We start from the raw sequence: 19,259 nt of genomic DNA, 5'->3' as shown, positions 1-19,259 counted from the left end.
CGGTGGCGACAGGTGACCTTTGCAGCAGTCCAGACCACCATAAAGCGATCTGGACTGCTCCATCTGGTCCCCTTACACTACAACTCCCAGCATGCCCAGACAGCCCTTGGCGTCTGGGCATGCTGGGTGTTGCAGTTTTGCAACATCTGGAGGTCCACAGTTTGGAGACCACTGTGCCCTTCCAGATGTTGCAAAACTACACATCCTCAGCATGCCCTTACTGTCCAGGCATGCTGGGAGTTGTAGTTCTGTAACATCTGGCCCTTCAGATGTTGCAGAACTACAACTCCCAGCATGCCTGGAAAGTTTTGGCATACTGGGAGTTGTAGTTTTGCAACATCTGGAAGGGCACAGATTGGGAACCACTGTATTAGTGGTCTGCAAACTGTAGTCCTCCAGATGTGTGGGAGTAGTAGTTTAGCAACATCTGGCTCTAAAGATGTTGCCGAACTACTACTTCCAGCCTGCCTGAGAATTCTTGGAGTTGTAGTTTTGCAACATCTGGAGGGCTACAGCTTGGACACCACTACACAGTGGTCCCCAAACTGTTCTCCTCCAGCTGTTGCGTAACTACTACTCCCAATATGCCCTTCAGCTGTCTGGGGATGCTGGGAGTTGTGATTTTGCAACAACTGGAGGCACACTGGTTGGGAAATATTGTCTGTTTCCTAACTCAGTGTTTCCCAACCCGTGTGCCTCCAGCTGTTGCAAAACTATAACTACCAGCATGCACTGATAGACCGTGCATGCTGGGAGTTGTAGTTTTGCAACAGCTAGAGGTTCCCCCCTTCCCCCCCCCCCCCCTTGTGAATGTACAGGGCAGGGGGCTTACAGTGAGTATCAGGCTGCAAGTTTGCGATGCAGCAAATTTTGCGCGGCAGCTCAAACTTGCAGCGGGAAACTCGCTGTAATCCCCCGCCCGTGTGACTGTACCCTAAAAAAACTACACTACACTAACACAAAATAAAAATAAAAAGTAAAAAACACTGCATATACACATACCCCTACACAGCCCCCCTCCCCAATAAAAATGAAAAACGTCTGGTACGTCACTGTTTCCAAAATGGAGCCTCCAGCTGTTGCAAAACAGCAACTCCCAGTATTGCCGGACAGCCGTTGACTGTACAAGCATGCTGGGAGTTTTGCAACAGCTGGAGGCACCCTGTTTGGGAATCATTGGCATAGAATACCCCTATGTCCACCCCTATGCAAATCCCTAATTCAGGCCTCAAATGCACATAGCGCTCTCACTTTGGAGCCCTGTCGTATTTCAAGGCAACAGATTAGGGCCACATATTGGCTATCGCCGTACTCGGGAGAAATTGCCTAACAAATTTTGTGGGGCTTTTTCTCCTTTCACCCCTTATGAAAAGGTGAAGTTGCGGTCTACACCAGCATGTTAGTGTAAAAAAAATACATTTTTTACACTAACATGCTGGTGTTGCCCTATACTTTTAATTTTGACAAGAGGTAAAAGGGAAAAAAGCCCCCCAAAATTTGTAATGCAATTTCTCCCGACTACGGAGATACCCCATATGTGGGCGCAAAGTGCTCTGGGGGCGCACAACAAGGCCCAGAAGGGAGAGTGCACCATGTACATTTGAGGTGATTTGCACAGGGGTGGCTGATTGTTACAGCGGTTTTGACAAACGCAAAAAAAAAAAAAAAAAAACATGTGACCCCATTTCGGAAACTACACCCCTCACGGATTGTAATGAGGGGTGCAGTGAGAATTTACACCCCACTGGTGTCTGACAGATCTTTGGAACAGTGGGCTGTGCAAATTAAAAACCAGTGGGGGTAAATGCTAAGTGTATCCCTTGTTACGTTCCTCAAGGGGTCTAGTTTCCAAAATGGTATGCCATGTGGTGGTTATTTTGCTGTCCTGGCACCATAGAGGCTTCCTAAATGCGACATGCCCCCGAGCAAAATTTGCTCTCAAAAAGCCAAATATGACTCCTTCTCTTCTGAGCATTGTAGTTCGTCTGTAGTGAATTCCAGGTCAACTTATGGGGTACCTCCATACTCAGAAGAGATGGGGTTACAAATATTTTTGGGGGTATTTTCTGCTATTAACCCTTGCAAAAATGTGAAATTTGGGGGGAAACACACATTTTAGTGAAATATTTTTTATTTATTTTTTACAAATGTAAAAGTCGTGAAACCCCTGTGGGGTATTAAGGCTCACTTTATTCCTTGTTACGTTCCTCAAGGGGTCTAGTTTCCAAAATGGTATGCCATGCGGATTTTTTTTTTTTTTGCTGTCCTGGCACCATAGGGGCTTCCTAAATGCGACATGCCCCCGAGCAAAATTTGCTCTCAAAAAGCCAAATATGACTCCTTCTCTTCTGAGCATTGTAGTTCGCCTGTAGTGCACTTCAGGTCAACTTATGGGGTACCTCCATACTCAGAAGAGATGGGTTTACAAATATTTTTGGGGGTATTTTCTGCTATTAACCCTTGCAAAAATTTGAAATTTGGGGGGAAACACACATTTTAGTGAAATAGTTTTTATTTTTTTTTACATATGCAAAAGTCGTGAAACACCTGTGGGGTATTAAGGCTCACTTTATTCCTTGTTACGTTCCTCAAGGGGTCTAGTTTCCAAAATGGTGTGGCATGTGGTTTTTTTTTTTTTTTGCTGTTCTGGCACCATAGGGGCTTCCTAAATGCAACATGCCCCCCAAAAAGCATTTCAGAAAAACGTACTCTCCAAAATCCCCTTGTCGCTCCTTCACTTCTGAGCCCTCTATTGCGACCTGCCGAACAATTTACATAGACATATGAGGTATGTGCTTACTCGAGAGAAATTGGGTTACAAATATAAGTATAAATTTTCTCCTTTTACCCCTTGTAAAAATTCAAACATTGGGTCTACAAGAACATGCGAGTGTAAAAAAATTAAGATTGTGAATTTTCTCCTTCACTTTGCTGCTATTCCTGTGAAACACCTAAAGGGTTAAAACGCTGACTGAATGTCATTTTGAATACTTTGGGGGGTGCAGTTTTTATAATGGGGTCATTTGTGGGGTATTTCTAAGATGAAGACCCTTCAAATCCACTTCAAACTTGAACTGGTCCCTGAAAAATAGTGAGTTAGAAAATTTTGTGAAAAATTGGAAAATTGCTGCTGAACTTTGAAGCCCTCTGGTGTCTTCCAAAAGTAAAAACACGTCAATTTTATGATGCAAACATAAAGTAGACATATTGTGTATGTGAATAAAAAAAAAATTATTTGGAATATCCATTTTCCTTACAAGCAGAGAGCTTCAAAGTAAGAAAAATGCTAAATTTTCAAATTTTTCATCAAATTTTGGGATTTTTCACCAAGAAAGGATGCCAGTTACCACAAAATTTTAAAGTAGAATATGTCACGAAAAAACAATCTCGGAATCAGAATGATAACTAAGAGCATTCCAGAGTTATTAATGTTTAAAGTGGCAGTGGTCAGATGTGCAAAAAACGCTCTGGTCCTAAGGTGTAAAATGGCTGGGTCCTTAAGGGGTTAAACTCCTTCACTGTATTTGCAGCGACCACTTCTACAGGAGGGCTATTCCAAGCATTCACTACTCTCTCAGTAAAGTAATACTTCCTGATATTATTTTTAAACATTTGCCCCTCTAATTTAAAACTATGTCCTCTTGTGGTAGTTTTTCTTCTTTTAAATATGCTCTCCTCCTTTACCGTGTTGATTCCCTTTATGTATTTAAAAGTCTCTATCATATCCCCTCTGTCTCTTCTTTCTTCCAAGCTATACATGTTAAAGGGGTATTCCAGGATTTTTTTTTATTTGACTATGCTACAGGGGCTGTAAAGTTAGTGTAGTTCATAATATAGTGTCTGTACCTGTGTGTGACGGTTTTCTCACAATTCTTCTGTGGTTTTCACCCCAATATTTATTTTTATCAGCATACAAAATGACTGTTGTCTCAGATTTTTCCCAGCTTGCAATGCGACCGAGACCTGACTCACTAGTCATCTGATGACGGGGAGCCTGTCTGCTTCAATGGGGGGGAGTGATCGCTTGGTAGGAGAGGGATCAGTCTGCAACTAATGCAACAGCTGTAAGCACCCTGATCTGATTGAAAACCACACTGATTTGAATGGATGCAGCTCATTTATGTTTCAATGGGTGGGGTGGCTGATGTGTGGGATGGAGGAAAATGGAATTGTGGGATTTGTAGTCAAAAAAAGAAAAGTCAAATAGGAAATACAAGATCACAAAAAGCTAGCCATTGTGTTATGGTAATCTCATGACATAGCCATTTAGCCCCAAGACAAGCACAGATCCTTCCTAAACATGTCCATTACTGCCTGCCAGGTACGTACTAAAATCACCTTAGATGGATAGCCCCTTTAAAGTCCTTTAACCTTTCCTGGTAAGTTTTATCCTGCAATCCATTTTTAGTAGCTCTTCTCTGAACTCTCTCTAGATTATCTATATCCTTTCGGAGATACGGCTTCCAGAACTGCGCACAATACTACAAGTGAGACCTCACCAGTGTTCTGTACAGCGGCATGAGCACTTCTCTCTTTCTACTGCTTATACCTCTCCCTATACATCCAAGCATTCTGCTAGCATTTCCTGCTGCTCTATTACATTGTCTTCCTACCTTTAAGTCTTCTGAAATAATTACTCCTAAATCCCTTTCCTCAGATACTGAGGTCAGGACTGTGTCAAATATTCTATATTCTGCCCGAGGGTTTTTACGCCGCAGGTGCATTATTGTGCACTTATCCACATTAAATTTCAGTTGCCAGAGATCTGACCATTCTTCTAATTTTCCTAATTCCTTTTCCATTTGGTTTTTCCCTCCAGGAACATCAACCCTGTTACATATCTTTGTGTCATCAGCAAAAAGACATACCTTACCATTGAGACCTTTTGCGATATCACTAATGAAGATATTAAACAAAATTGGTCCCAGTACAGATCCCTGAGGTACTCGCCTGGTAACAAGACCTTGCTCTGAATATACTCCATTGACTACAACCCTCTGTTGTCTGTCACTCAGCCACTGCCTAATTGTTATACCCTGTTCTCTGGCCGGACATTCCAGCTCATCTCCCCGTCCTTGACTCGCCCCCTGCCTCTGTTCGTCAGCTCCGGTGCGCATGCCTCCGCCTCCTAGGGCGCGCGCGCACCGGGGCTTTGAAATTGAAAGGGCCAGTGCGCCCGTAATTACTTGACACCTGTACCTTGCTTATAAGTTCTAGCTCCTCCCTCTTGCCCTTGCCGGATCTTTGTTTGCCTTTGTGCCTGAGAGAAAGCAGTATTCCGTGTTCCTTACCGTGTACCAGACCTTGCATCCCGTGACCTGACCATGTTCCTACCCGCCTGCTTATTGACCTTCTGCTATTCTACTGCCTACGCTCCTGTGCCGCCTGAACGGACCTTTTGCTTGCCTGACTACGTCCTGCCTTGTCCCTTCTGGGCCATGCTTCACCTCAGTCGCCTGTGTGGTCGAGTCGTGCCAGGGATAGCGACCTGGGTCCCACCTGCCACAGCAAGTCCATCCCGCTTTTCTGTGGGCTCTGGTGAAAACCAGCAGCACCTTAGACTCCGCTCCCTGGCACGGCCTGCGTCATCTGCCGCACAATAATCTGGTTCGAATCTGAGATGAGTGGAAAACAGCTTTTAACCCCTTAAGGACCCAGGGTTTTTCCATTTTTGCAATTTTGTTTTTTCCTCCTTATCTTTAAAAAATCATAACTCTTTCAACTTTGCACCTAAAAATTCATATGATGGCTTATTTTTTGCGCCACCAATTCTACTTTGTAATGACGTCATTCATTTTACCCAAACATCTACGGGGAAACGGAAGAAAAAATCATTGTAAGCCAAATTAAAAAAATACGCCATTCTGTAACTTTTGGTGGCTTTCGGTAAAAATGACACCTTATCTTTATTCTTTATGTCCATATGATTAAAATGATACCCTACTTATAAAGGTTTGATTTTGTCGTACTTCTGGAAAAAATCATAACTACATGCAGGAAAATAGAATAAACAGTGGCACACCATGTGTCAGCAAAAAAAAGGTGATTTATTAAAAAAAACATGTAAGGCAACATTTTCAAGCTGGGTGAGCCAGCTGAAACGTTGCCCTACACGTTTTTTTGAATAAATCACCTTTTTTTCCCTGACACTTGGTGTGCCACTGTTTATTCTATTTTTCTGTATGTGGAGGGGTCCCCAACCTGGACCTGGCACAGTAGGCACCCGTGCACCTTTAACCCTGGAGTGCTGCTTTCCTGTTCTATCTACATGCAGGAAAATGTATATGTTTAAAGGGGTACTCCGGTGCTTACACATCTTATCCCTTATCCAAAGGATAGGGAATAAGATGCCTGATCGCGGGAGTCCCGCAGCTGGGGATGCCCATGATCATGCACGCGGCACCCCGTTTGTAATCAGTGCCCGGAGCGTGTACGACTGAAGAGCCGGCGCCATGTATAGGTATCACGCCCCCTCCCGTAGGCTTGCATTGAGGGGCGGAGCGTGACGTCACACAGGGGCAGGGGCGTGATGTCATACGCCGCCGGCTCTGCGGTCGAGCGTAATCAGACGCTCCGGGCACTGATTACAAACGGGGTGCCGCGTGCATGATCGCAGGCGTCCCCAGCTGCTGTACTCCCGCGATCAGGCATCTTATCCCCTATCCTTTGGATAAGGGACAAGATGTGTAAGCACCGGAGTACCCCTTTAAAATTGTCATCTTATGACCCCTATAACTTTTTCATTTTTCCTTGTATGGGGCGGTATGAGGGCTCATTTTTAGCAGTACTATTTTTGTATTGATCAGACTTTTTGATCACTTCTTATTCATTTTTTCATTATATAAAAAGTGACCAAAAATACGCTATTTTGGATTTTGGAATTTTTTTGCGCGTACGCCATTGTCTGTGCGGTATAATTAATGATATATTTTTGTAATTCGGACATTTCCTCCTGCGGCGATACCACATATGTTTATTTTTATTTACAGTTTTTTTTTTTTTTTTGGGAAAAGGGGGGTGATTCAAACTTTTAATAGGGAAGGGGTTAAATGATCTTTATTGACTTTTTTTTTGCACTTTTTTTTTGCAGTGTTATAGCTCCCATAGGGGGCTATAACACTGAACACACTGATCTTTTACATCGTTCAATGGTTTCTCATAGGAAACCATTGATCGATGATTCTGCCGCTTGACTGCTCATGCCTCGGACAGCAAGGAGGCAGATAGGGACCCAGCTGTCCTGCAAGCTGTTTGAGATTCCGCGATTTCGTGCGGCAACCCCGAACAGCTCCCTGGGCTAACCAGCAACATTTTAGTTTCACTTTAGACGCGGCGATCAACTTTAGAACGCTGCGTCTAAAGGGTTAATAGCCACCGCGATCAATGGCGCGCGCTATTACCCACTGGTCCCGGTTGTTAGAGGCTGGGCCCAACCCGCTATGATCAGGGGCCACGCCGAGGCCCTGCGTTATAGAACGGGAGCGGACTCATGACTTACCGGTACGTCATGGGTCCTTAACAGGTTAATACCCAAGATGGACATTTTGAGTATCTTGTGAGGCCTTTCGGTCTTAGTAATGCTCCAGCTGTTTTTCAGGAATTCATCAATGATATCTTCCGCGACCTTCTCTATACCTGTGTTGTCGTTTATCTTGATGACATTTTGATCTATTCTTCCAGCTTGGAGGAGCAAAGTATTTATGTTCGTCTGGTTCTTCAGCGCCTCCGGAGGAATTATCTCTATGCCAAACTGGAAAAATGCCTTTTTGAGAAATCCAGTCTCCCATTTCTTGGTTATATTGTCTCTCATCAAGGTTTGCAAATGGATCCAGTAAAACTGTCTGTGGTGTTTGATTGGCCTCGCTCTACCGATCTTCGGCCTATTCAACGTTTCCCGGGATTTGCCAACTATTATTGTCAGTTCATCCCACATTTCTCTTCTGTGGTCGCTCCCATTGTAGCTCTCACCAGAAAGAACTCTAACCCTAAGTCATGGCTTTCTGAGGCCGAAGAGGCTTTCTCCAGCCAAAAGTCTGTCTTTGCTTCAGCTCCTGTCCTTACAAGACCTGATCTGGAAAGACCTTTTGCTTTGGAGGTTGACACTTCGTCAACTTCCAGATATGCAATGTCTACTGCCCCTCCGCCATCTATTATTTTAGTCACCCAGTCAAAATAATCAATAAGATTTGTTTGACATGATGTCCCTGAAGTAAACCCATGTTGTTTTTCATTTTGCAATCCATGGAATTTTAGATGTTCTACAATTTTATCCCTTAGTAGGGTTTCCATTAATTTCCTCACTATTGATGTAAGACTTACTGGCCTATAGTTGCTTGATTCCTCCCTACTACCTTTCTTGTGAATGGACACAACATTTGCTATTTCCAATCGATCGAATAATGTGATAGTTTTATTGCTTTTATTTATTTCCAATCAATCAAATAATGTGATAGTTTTATTGCTTGGGTTGTTACGAACGCTGCAATAGCAAATATATGTATATAATTTTTGAGGAGGCTGTAAAAGTCCTTAAAGGGGAAAGGAATATTGTGTTTGTTTATTTATTTTTTTACTATCCCACTATGGGGCTTGACACATATATTACATTGCAGTACAGATCTGTACTGCAATGTATTATGCCTTTCAGTGTTACACTGACACCTGTCACTTTTAAACTGACACGCATAGCAGATTAGACTTTTCCTCGGCCCGTTCAGAGGTCGCTAATTGACATTGCTACCATTGAGACCCCGCAATCGCATTGCGAAGTTATGATGGAGAACAGGGGAGCTCCCTTACTGTCATCCCGATCAGTGCTGCGGTCAGCACTGAAGGGATTAACTGTCAGGATTAGAGCATAGCTCCACTCCTGACAGTTGCAGTGGGGGCCCAGCAATACACTGCAGCCGCCTCTACTTGCGAATCAGCGCCAGCACAGCTGTGGTACCTGGCATCTCCCAGTTATGATGCTGACCTGACCCTGGGTCCGCTAAATCCTCCAATGACGTACGGCAAGGGGATAACCTGCATCCAGCTCCCTTATGCAAATGTACATTTTTTTTTTAACTAGATAATGTTTTTTATGCTTAACTTTATAGCTGCTTCTATTGATGTCTATGTGAAGCTTGAATAAAGAATACGGTTTTACTGCATGCTGCTGTGCTGGACCCTCCTTTCTTTTCTTCAATGCTTCCATTGTTGTCTAACGTTGTAGATGAGTTAACGTTGTAGATGGCTTATTTTTTGTGGAACATGTTGAACTTTTTTAACTTTATTTCTTTGTTCATCGCCATGTTTTGACCCCCATAGTTTTTTATTTTTCCATCTATAAAGCTGTGCTAACTAATTTTTTTGCCATGATCTTCTGTTTTTATTGACACAACTTTTGTGTAGATTTTATTCCCTTTTTTGCGGGATGTGATCTTACCCAAAAGCTTTTTTTGGAATTTGGTTTTTGCTTTTATACCATTGACCATTGATGATAAGAAATTTGGTATTTTTTATTCTATGGAACCAAGGAATAAACTTGTCATTGCAACTATATGTTTTTCATTGTGGACTCTGACTTTTTGTGTGTGTTTGTTCAGGATTATTTTTGTTAGTTTGTATGCCTCCTGACGTTCTCCCGACTTGAGTCTGTTTTTGTAGTTTATTTTGTTCATGGTGACTCCCATCACTTACTTAGGAAGGGACTGGCACCATGGTTGTCAATCCACTGTTTAGAGCGGGTAGGCAGGGTCAGAGGGAGTGGGTGAGATCAGGGCTGCACTCCTTCCCAGCCCAGATGTGACATTTTCACAGGTCCAAATACCTGCATTCGCCTTGCTCCTGCATAATGGAAGCTATGTCTACTTTGGTGGAGCAAATGTAGGGCTTGACTCAGCTGGTCCAGGATTTAGCTGAAAGACTTCAGCAATTTAAGTCTTCTCAGTCTCAATCAAGATTAGTTCAGACCTTGACTCAGAGGTTGCAAGATCAGGAGATGTTAATTCAGGGCTTACTAGTCAGAATTCAGGAGCTGGAGTCTGCCCGAACTCAGGTGTCATCTGTTCCTGTTTCAGCTCCTGTGGAGCCACAAATTCATCTCCCTGATCAATTTTCTGGTAACCGCAAGACATTCAAAACTTTCTTTGAGAGCTGCAAATTGTACTTTAGGTTAAAACCTTACACATCTGGTACTGAGGTCCAGAGAGTAGGGATAGTTATGTCTCTTTTGCAGGGGGGGGGTCCCAGTAATGGGTAATTTCCCTTAATCCTGATGCTCAGGAGTTGTCCTTCGTGGATGCTTTATTTGTGGGACTTTGTCTCTTGTAGGCTTAACCTGACCGTGCAGCGCATTCTGAGTCTCAACTGTCTACATTAAAGCAATGTTGCAGACCAGTAGAGGAGTACTGTGCAGATTTTAGAAAGTTACACTGTGTAACATCTGTGTAACACCCGGTGTTTTAACAGAGTTAAAATAATCTTTCACAGACTTCTCTTTTTGTTACAAGAAGATCCAATATACATGGTAATGGGTGTGCAATTGTGCCAATGCAAGCAAGGCCACTGAGTTACAAACTCACCTCTAGTACTGTCACTTTAGTTACTCATAGAGGGAGTAATTGGCATAGACATAGGGTTTTTTTTTATAAGTGTTACAATTCTTCTTGTCTTACTTGTAATTTTGTAAAGTACAAAATTTAGTCAATAAACAATATTCAAAAAGTAATTCCTGTAGCCAGCACTCACTGTACATCGCCTGCACTCGCTTCATTGTCATTTTACACTCCAGTGTGTAGATTTACATCCTGGTGCGTTAAGTCGAATGCGTCAAGGGCTTACATTTATGCCCAAAGTCATCTAGGGGTTTAAACTTTCAGGTATGCTTCGTAGTGCTTAACAGGTGACCTTGGAGGTAGTTTGGGAGCCTTGCAACTTCCCTTATGATTTTATTTCCCCTCCCTTCCCCACTCCTGTTCTTTTTCCTCTTTGTTTCTTTTTTATTCATTATTTACTGAGGGCCCTACTGATCTAACATGCTATTAAGCATATTTTTCTAATGTTACAGCACTGTGATGCCCTCTTTTTTGTTTTGTTATATCAATAAAAAAAAAAGTAATAAAAATGCTGTTTAAAAAATGGGAGTCAATAGACCAATCATAGTCTACGTGTGGCTACATTTGTTTTACATCAGTATCCAATTTATTTGCAGAACACAAAAGCTTAGTAAAAGAAACATAATAATTTTTGCTTTATTAGCGTATATGTTAGCAGAAAAAGAAATTAACTAGATAAAAGTTAACAAACAATTTGGCCCAAAAAACATCAAGGAAATCAATCTATCCAATTGCACAAAAACTAACATTAATGTGTTCAACAATACCATGTTTTTTTTTTTTTTTTCTAGAAATAGCTGAAGGAAAGATACCTAGGGTATTAATAAATTATTCAAATATAATGAACCCCTTTAACTACTTCATCACTAAACTAAATAATTTCATATGCAAATCAATGGGCAAAAAAGCATTTTCACCAAAAGAAGAAGGTAGCAAACTACATAAACTCATTATAAGGGTAATGTATCAGATGGTTTCACATTGTATAGCTAACCACATTGGCAGGCAAAGGTTAAACATATCTTTGTATACCTTTTTAGATGTGTGAACTTCAGCTTACAGGTGCTCCTAAGCCGTGCCTGAAACTATGGTTAGTTTTACTATGCATACCTGATTCCCTATTACACAGAAATCACACAGGTTATGGAATAACATAGGCCCATAACATAGGCCAAATGTACAGTTTTAAACCTTTGGCCTTAAACAGTCCAAAAAGAAAAGTGAGTATGCAAGACATAAAAGGTAGTGTTATGAACCCAGTAATCTGTATGCTTCTTATTCTTCTAGCTACAAATATCCTTTATACAGGTTAGCAAACAAGTAGAGTGTAAATGTTATATGATCTGGCTTTGACCTGATTATTAGTCATTGCTATGTTAAGCCAATGCTCAAACAATCATTGCCTTGTAACATTTTAGCCTAATGTATTTACAGATACTAAGATATATGTTATCTTATCTGATTGTAGGAAACTCTCTTGGTGATCTGTATGAAAGAAATCCTAGGTCAGATGTTTATAAAGCAGAAGGTTATCCATCTGGCTCTGTTTATTTTTTGTCTGTACCTTTTTATCCTTTGAGATCCAGCCTTACAGGCATTACAGCATTTTCTTTCCATACTAGAGAACAAATCTTTGCTGTTTAACTGTTTATTCAACAGTTTTAACTGTTTATTCAACAATTTAAACATTTAGTTTATTGTGGGATATAACAAGACTATCCGTAAGTTATTCAAAACACAATAAACTCATCTTAACATATATAAAAATGTGTCTTCAACTCTACTTACCTACAGGTATATATACACCTGTTTATACCCTCACATTGATACAATGGGTAGACAATGTACTATCTGGTTGCTAGACTGTGGATCTAGGTTTTACCTTTAGCTGTCACTTTTTCTGGGTACAGTGACTTATGATGGCCCCGACATATGATCATTTCAACATATGATGGCCTCTCAGAGCCCATCGTATGTTGAAGGCAGCATCGGCATATGATGCTGCTGTGTGTCGGGGCCATCGTACAAACAGCTATCTGACAGCGCTGACAACTTCAGCATCTGACAGATAGTTGTGGCATCTAAAGGGTTAATGCCGGGCATCAGCCTGATCGGTGGTGCCCAGCATTAACCCTGGGTGCTGGCTGCTGATAGCAGTTGGGACCCACGGGTTTGAAGCGTTCTTTGCTTGTGAGAACGCTTAAAACCCTGGTAACAAGACTCAGGTCCTTAAGTACCAGGACACCAGGGCGTACCTGTACTTCCTGCATCCTTAAGTGGTTAATAGCAATAACGCTTTTCAATTTCCCCCTACAAACCTATATGAGGGCGACAAAGAAAAATTATTTGTGGGGCCAAATAAAAAATAAACAAAAAAACAATTTTGGTGGCTTTTTGGTTAAAATGGCACATTATCTTTATTCTGTAGGTCCATATGATTACATTGATACCTAATTTTTATAGGTTTTGTTTTATGTTACTATTTTAAAAAATGTATAACTTTTTGTATGATAATTAGTATGCTTAAAATTATTCTCTTCTTACCACTATAACACTTATTTTTCCGTATAACACAATTTTTTTCCATATTCGTGGCTGCATAAAGGATAATTTTTTGCGCCGTGATCTGTAGTTTTTTATGAGTACCATTTTTGTTTTGATGGGACTTTTTGATCCATTCTTATCATTTGTTTTCTGGTATATAAAGTGACCAAATATCAGTTATTCAGAACTTTGGAATTTATATTTTTCATTTTTCGCAATTGACTATGCATTTATACTTAATATTATATTTTAATAGTTTGGACATTTATGCATGTGACAATGCCACATATGTTTATGTTTGTTTAGATAGATGGTTGATAAATAATAGAGATATAGTAGATGGATAAATAATAAGAGATAAACATGACAGAATAACTTGCAGCCCTCAATTCATAGGGGAAAAAAATAGCTTTATTCCATAGCTTTATTCTATCGTGAGTTTCAAAAGATGCAACATTTCAGCTGCCCATGCAGCCTTTATCAAGCATGCAACCTTTTCAGCTTGATCTGCCATGCAGCCATGCACCGTGATCTGAATGTAGTGCTGCAAGTGATTTTGTCTTGCTTGCATTGCTGAGGTCTTGACCTGTGCACTCCACCTGCATTTGGAAGATGGATGTGCTGCTTTTCTACAATTTTGATAGATAGATAGATAGATGCATAAGGAAAAGATCGCAGCACACAACAAAAGTAGTTAAAAAAATCGTGAAGTGTTTATTCCATCCTCAGAAAAAGCAGGTGCGACGTTTCAACGGCCTCTCGCTGTCTTTTTCAAGCAAGACGGCGAGAGGCCGTTGAAAAGTCGCACCTGCTTTTTTTTTTGAGGATGGAATAAAAACTTCACGATTTTTTTTAACTTCTTTTGTTATGTGCTGCGATCTTTCCCTTATGGATCTAGGCTGGATTCCCTGACTAAGAACCCTATGATGGCATGCACCTAACTATGTTAGGGACACCTGGGCGGATGTGCTGTTCTTAGGACTTCAGTAGATAGATGGATGGATAGATAAGATAAATGATAGGATAGATGATAGATAGATAGATAGATAGATAGGATAGATAATTCCAGAAGCGGAGCAGTGCCTCAGGGAGACACAAGAGTTAGTGGTGCAAGCTTCCAAGCCTATGCAATATCCACACTGAAGAAACTTTCAGGATTCCAGGATATAGTGGAGAATGAGTGTCTTTATTCACCAAACATATGGAGCGACGTTTTGGCCGTCACTCACGGCCATTTACAATAGTCCTGAGAGACGTCTGAAACGTCGCTCCATATATTTGGTCAATAAAGTCACGCATTGTTCAGTATATCCTGGAGTGCTGCTGGTAATGATAGATGGATATATGGAAGATAGATAGAAAAGAAGATAGATAAAAGACACAATAGAGAGAGAGAATACATAGATGATAGAGAAGATACATAGATAGGTAGGTAGGTGATTTATTCCATATTAAAAAGTGTTTTTACAGCAAGCGACATTTCGACCAGGCTCACCCAGTCTTTTTCAAGCAGTGCCCACTGCACTGCTTGAAAAAGACTGGGTAAGTATGGTCGAAACATCGCTTGCTGTGAAAACACTTTTTAACCCCTTAAGGACCCAGCCAATTTTCACTGTAGGACCCGGCCATTTTTTGCACATCTGACCACTGTCACTTTAAACATTAATAACTCTGGGATGCTTTCACTTATCATTCTGATTCCGAGATTCTTTTTTCGTGACATATTCTATTTTGTAATAGTGGTAAAATTTTGTCGATATTTGCATCATTTCTTGGTGAAAAATTCCAAAATTTGATGAAAAAATTTTAAATGTTGCATTTTTTTTTACTTTGAAGCTCTCTGCTTATAGAGAAAATGAATATTCCAAATAAATTATATATTGATTCACAAATACAATATGTCTACTTTATATTTCCATCATAATTTGACATCTTTTTACTTTTGGAAGACATCAGAGGGCTTCAAAGTTCAGCAGCAATTTTCCAATTTTTCACAAAATTTTCAAAATCGAAATTTTTCAGGCACCAGTTCTGTTTTGAAGTGGATTTGAAGGACCTTCATATTAGAAATACCCCACAAATGACCCCATTATAAAAAATGCACCCCTCAAAGTATTCAAAATGACATTCAAAAGGTTTGTTAACCCTTTCGGTGTTTCACATGAATAGCAGCAAATTGAAGGAGGAAATTCTAAATCTTCATTTTTTACACTGGCATGTTCTTGTAGACCCAGTTATTGAATTTTTACAAGGGGTAAAAGGAGAGAAATCTTCCTAAAATGTGTAACCCAATTTCTCTCGAGTAAGAAAATACCTCATATGTGTATGTCAAGTGTTCGGCGGGCGCAGGAGAGGGCTCAGAAGGGAAGGAGCGACAGTGGGATTTTGGAGAGTGAGTTTTTCTGAAATGGTTTTTGGGGGGCATGTCTCATTTAGGAAGCCCCTATGGTGCCAGGACTGCAAAAAAACAAAAAAAAAACGCATGTCATACTATTTTGGAAACTACACCCCTCAAGGCACGTAACAAGGGGTCCAGTGAGCCTTAACACCCCTCAGGTGTTTGACGACTTTTCGTTAAAGTTGGATGTGTAAATGATTTTTTTTTTTCACTAAAATGCTAGTTTTCCCTCAAATTTTAAATTTTTGCAAGGGGTAATAGGACAAAATGCCCCCCCCAAAAAAAAATTTGTAACCCCATCTCTTCTGAGTATGGAAATACCCCATGTGTGGACATCAAGTGCTCTGCTGGCGCACTACAATGCTCAGAAGAGAAGGAGCGCCATTGAGCTTTTGGGAAAAAAAATTGTTTGGAATTACATTTTTCATTTTCACGGACCACTGTTCCAAAAATCTGTCAGACACCTGTGGGGTGTAAATGCTCACTGTACCCCTTATTATTACATTACGTGAGGGGTGTAGTTTCCAAAATGGGGTCACATGTGGGTATTTCTTTTTTTGCGTTTGTCACAACCGCTGTAAAATCAGCCACCCCTGTGCAAATCACCAATTTAGGCCTCAAATGTACATGGTGCACTCTCACTCCTGAGCCTTGTTGTGCACCCGCAGAGCATTTTACGCCCACATATGGGGTATTTCCATACTCAGGAGAAATTGCGTTACAAATTTTGGGGGTCTTATTTTCCTTTTAATGCTCGTGAAAATAAAAAGTATGGGGCAACACCAGCATTTTAGTGTAATTTTTTTTATTTTTTTTACACTAACAAGCTGGTGTAGCCCCCAACTTTTCCTTTTCATAAGGGGTAAAAGGAGAAAAAGCCCCCTAAAATTTGTAGTGCAATTTCTCCCGAGTATGGAAATACCCCATATGTGGCCCTAAACTGTTTCCTTGAAATACGACAGGGCTCCGAAGTGAGAGAGCTCCATGCGCATTGGAGGACTAAATTAGGGATTGCATAGGGGTGGACATAGGGGTATTCTACGCCAGTGATTCCCAAACAGGGTGCCTCCAGCTGTTGCTAAATTCCCAGCATGCCTGGACAGTCAGTGGCTGTCCGGAAATGCTGGGAGTGTTTTGGAAAGACTGCCATACAATACGTTTTTCATTTTTATTGGGGGGGACAGTGTAAAGTGTAAGGGGGTGTATATGTAGTGTTCTACCCTTTATTATGTGTTAGTGTAGTGTAGTGTAGTGTTTTTAGGGTACATTCGCACTGGCGTGCTACGGTGAGTTTCCTGCTAGGAGTTTGCGCTGCGGCAAAAAATTTGCCGCAGCCCAAACTTGAAGCAGGAAACTTGCTGTAAACCCGCCAGTGTGAATGTACCCTGTACATTCACATGGGGGGGGCAAACCTCCAGCTGTTGCAAAACTACAACTCCCAGCATGTACTGACAGATCATGCATGCTGGGAGTTGTACTTTTGCAACAGCTGGAGGCACACTAGTTGGAAAACCTTCAGTTAGGTTCTGTTACCTAACTCAGTATTTTCCAACCAGTGTGCCTCCAGCTGTTGCAAAACTACAACTCCCATCATGTACTGATCGCCGAAGGGCATGCTGGGAGATGTAGTTATGCAATAGCTGGAGGTACGCAACTACAACTCCCAGCATGCCGAGACAGCTGTTTACTGTTTGGGCATGCTGGGATTTGCAGTTTTGCAACATCTGGAGGGCTAGAGTTTTAGAGAACACTGCAAAGTGATCTCCAAACTGTGGTCCTCCAGCTGTTGAAAAACTACAAATCCCAGCATGCCTAGACAGCAAACAGCTGTTTGGGCATGCTTGGAGTTGTAGTTTTGCAAGATCTGGAGGGCTACAGTTTAGAGACCACTGTAGAATGGTCTCAAATTGTAGCCCTCCAGCTGTTGCAAAGCTACATATTCCAGCATGCCCAAACAGCTGTCTGGGCATGCTGGGAGTTGTAGTTTTGCATCATCCGGAGGGCTACAGTTAGAGACCACGGTATAGTGGTCTCAAACTATACCCTCCAGATGTTGCTAGGCAACTCACTGGCTACCGTACGATCCAGCCGCACGACATCGCCGCCCGCCGAACTCCATCGCCCGCTGCCTCCGACGCCCGATGAGTGAGTGGATCTCCGTCGTTTCCCCGTTCTGCCCCGCCTATTGTGGGTGGGCAGGACGGGGAAAACAAAAGTTAACCCCCCCCCCCCCTGCCCTTGATGTGCTACTGGTCGTTGCTTCTGATGACCAATAGCAGGGGGATCGTGGGTGTCTTAGACAACCGCGATCCCCCTTATATTCCGGGTCACCATAGACCCGTAATGACCCGGAATTGCGCAAATCGCAAGTGTGAATTCACTTACGATTTGCCGCGATCGCCGACATTGGGGGCTCTAATGACCCCCCTGGGCGTTTGCACGGAATGCCTGCTGAATGATTTCAGCAGGCATCCTGGTCCGATCCCTGCTGCGGTCCGGTCCTATCCTTGCTGCGGCAGGGGCCGGAATTCTCCATGACGTACGCGTACATCATGGGTCCTTAAGTACCAGGGTGTCATGACGTACGCGCTCGTCAAGGGTCCTTAAGAGTGAAAAAAAAGTAGGTTCCTTAACCCCTTAAGGACTGAGCCCTTTTTCACCTTAAGGACTCAGCCATTTTTTGCAATTCTGACCACTGTCACTTTAAACATTAATAACTCTGGAATGCTTTTAGTTATCAATCTGATTCCGAGATTGTTTTTTCGTGACATATTCTACTTTAACATAGTGGTAAAATTTGTTGGTAACTTGCATCCTTTCTTGGTGAAAATCCCAAAATTTGATGAAAAATTTGAAAATTTAGCATTTTTCTAACTTTGAAGCTCTCTGCTTGTAAGGAAAATGGATATTCCAAATATTATTTTTTTTATTCACATATACAATATGTCTACTTTATGTTTGCATCATAAAATTGATGAGTTTTTACTTTTGGAAGACACCAAAGGGCTTCAAAGTTCAGCAGCAATTTTCCAATTTTTCACAAAATTTTGAAACTCGCTTTTTTTCAGGGACCAGTTCAGGTTTGAAGTGGATTTGAAGGGTCTTCATATTAGAAATACCCCATAAAAGACCCCATTATAAAAACTGCACCCCCCAAAGTATTCAAAATGACATTCAGTCAGCGTTTTAACCCTTTAGGTGTTTCACAGGAATAGCAGCAAAGTGAAGGAGAAAATTCACAATCTTCATTTTTTACACTCGCATGTTTTTGTAGACCCAATTTTTGAATTTTTGCAAGGGGTAAAAAGGAGAAAATTTTTACTTGTATTTGAAACCCAATTTCTCTCGAGTAATCACATACCTCATATGTCTATGTTAATTGTTCGGCGGGCGCAGTAGAGGGCTCAGAAGGGAAGGAGCGACAAATGGTTTTTGGGCGGCATGTCACATTTAGGAAGCCCCTATGGTGCCAGAACAGCAAAAAAAAACACATGGCATACCATTTTGGAAACTAGACCCCTCGGGGAACATAACAAGGGGTAAAGTGAACCTTAATACCCTACAGGTGATTCACGACTTTTGCATATGTAAAAAAATAAAATAAAATTTCCCTAAAATGCTTGGTTTCCCAAAAGTTTTACATTTTTAAAAAGGGTAATAGCAGAAAATACCCCCCAAAATTTGAAGCCCAATTTCTCCTGATTCAGAAAACACCCCAT

At 41.5% G+C, this 19,259-nt stretch overlaps 1 protein-coding gene and 1 long non-coding RNA gene across 2 annotated transcripts in view; one reads left to right on the top strand and one right to left on the bottom strand.

Moving 5' to 3' along the window:
* LOC130367666 (uncharacterized) overlaps positions 1-12,211 on the bottom strand; it is a 54,605-nt gene extending 42,394 nt beyond the window's left edge. The window contains exon 1 of the long non-coding RNA XR_008892140.1: positions 12,163-12,211. This is a non-coding gene — a long non-coding RNA (uncharacterized LOC130367666). The remainder of the gene's footprint in view (positions 1-12,162) is intronic.
* The window catches only part of PDE4C (phosphodiesterase 4C), a 934,858-nt gene that overhangs the window by 304,251 nt on the left and 611,348 nt on the right, over positions 1-19,259 (top strand). The gene's annotated exons all lie outside the window — the stretch shown is intronic.

Source organism: Hyla sarda, chromosome 1 (genome assembly GCF_029499605.1).
Source record: "Hyla sarda isolate aHylSar1 chromosome 1, aHylSar1.hap1, whole genome shotgun sequence".
In the NCBI taxonomy this organism is placed as follows: Eukaryota; Metazoa; Chordata; class Amphibia; order Anura; family Hylidae; genus Hyla; species Hyla sarda.
The sequence above is the reverse complement of the archived record's forward strand: the minus strand, read 5'-3'. Positions and strand labels throughout refer to the sequence as shown.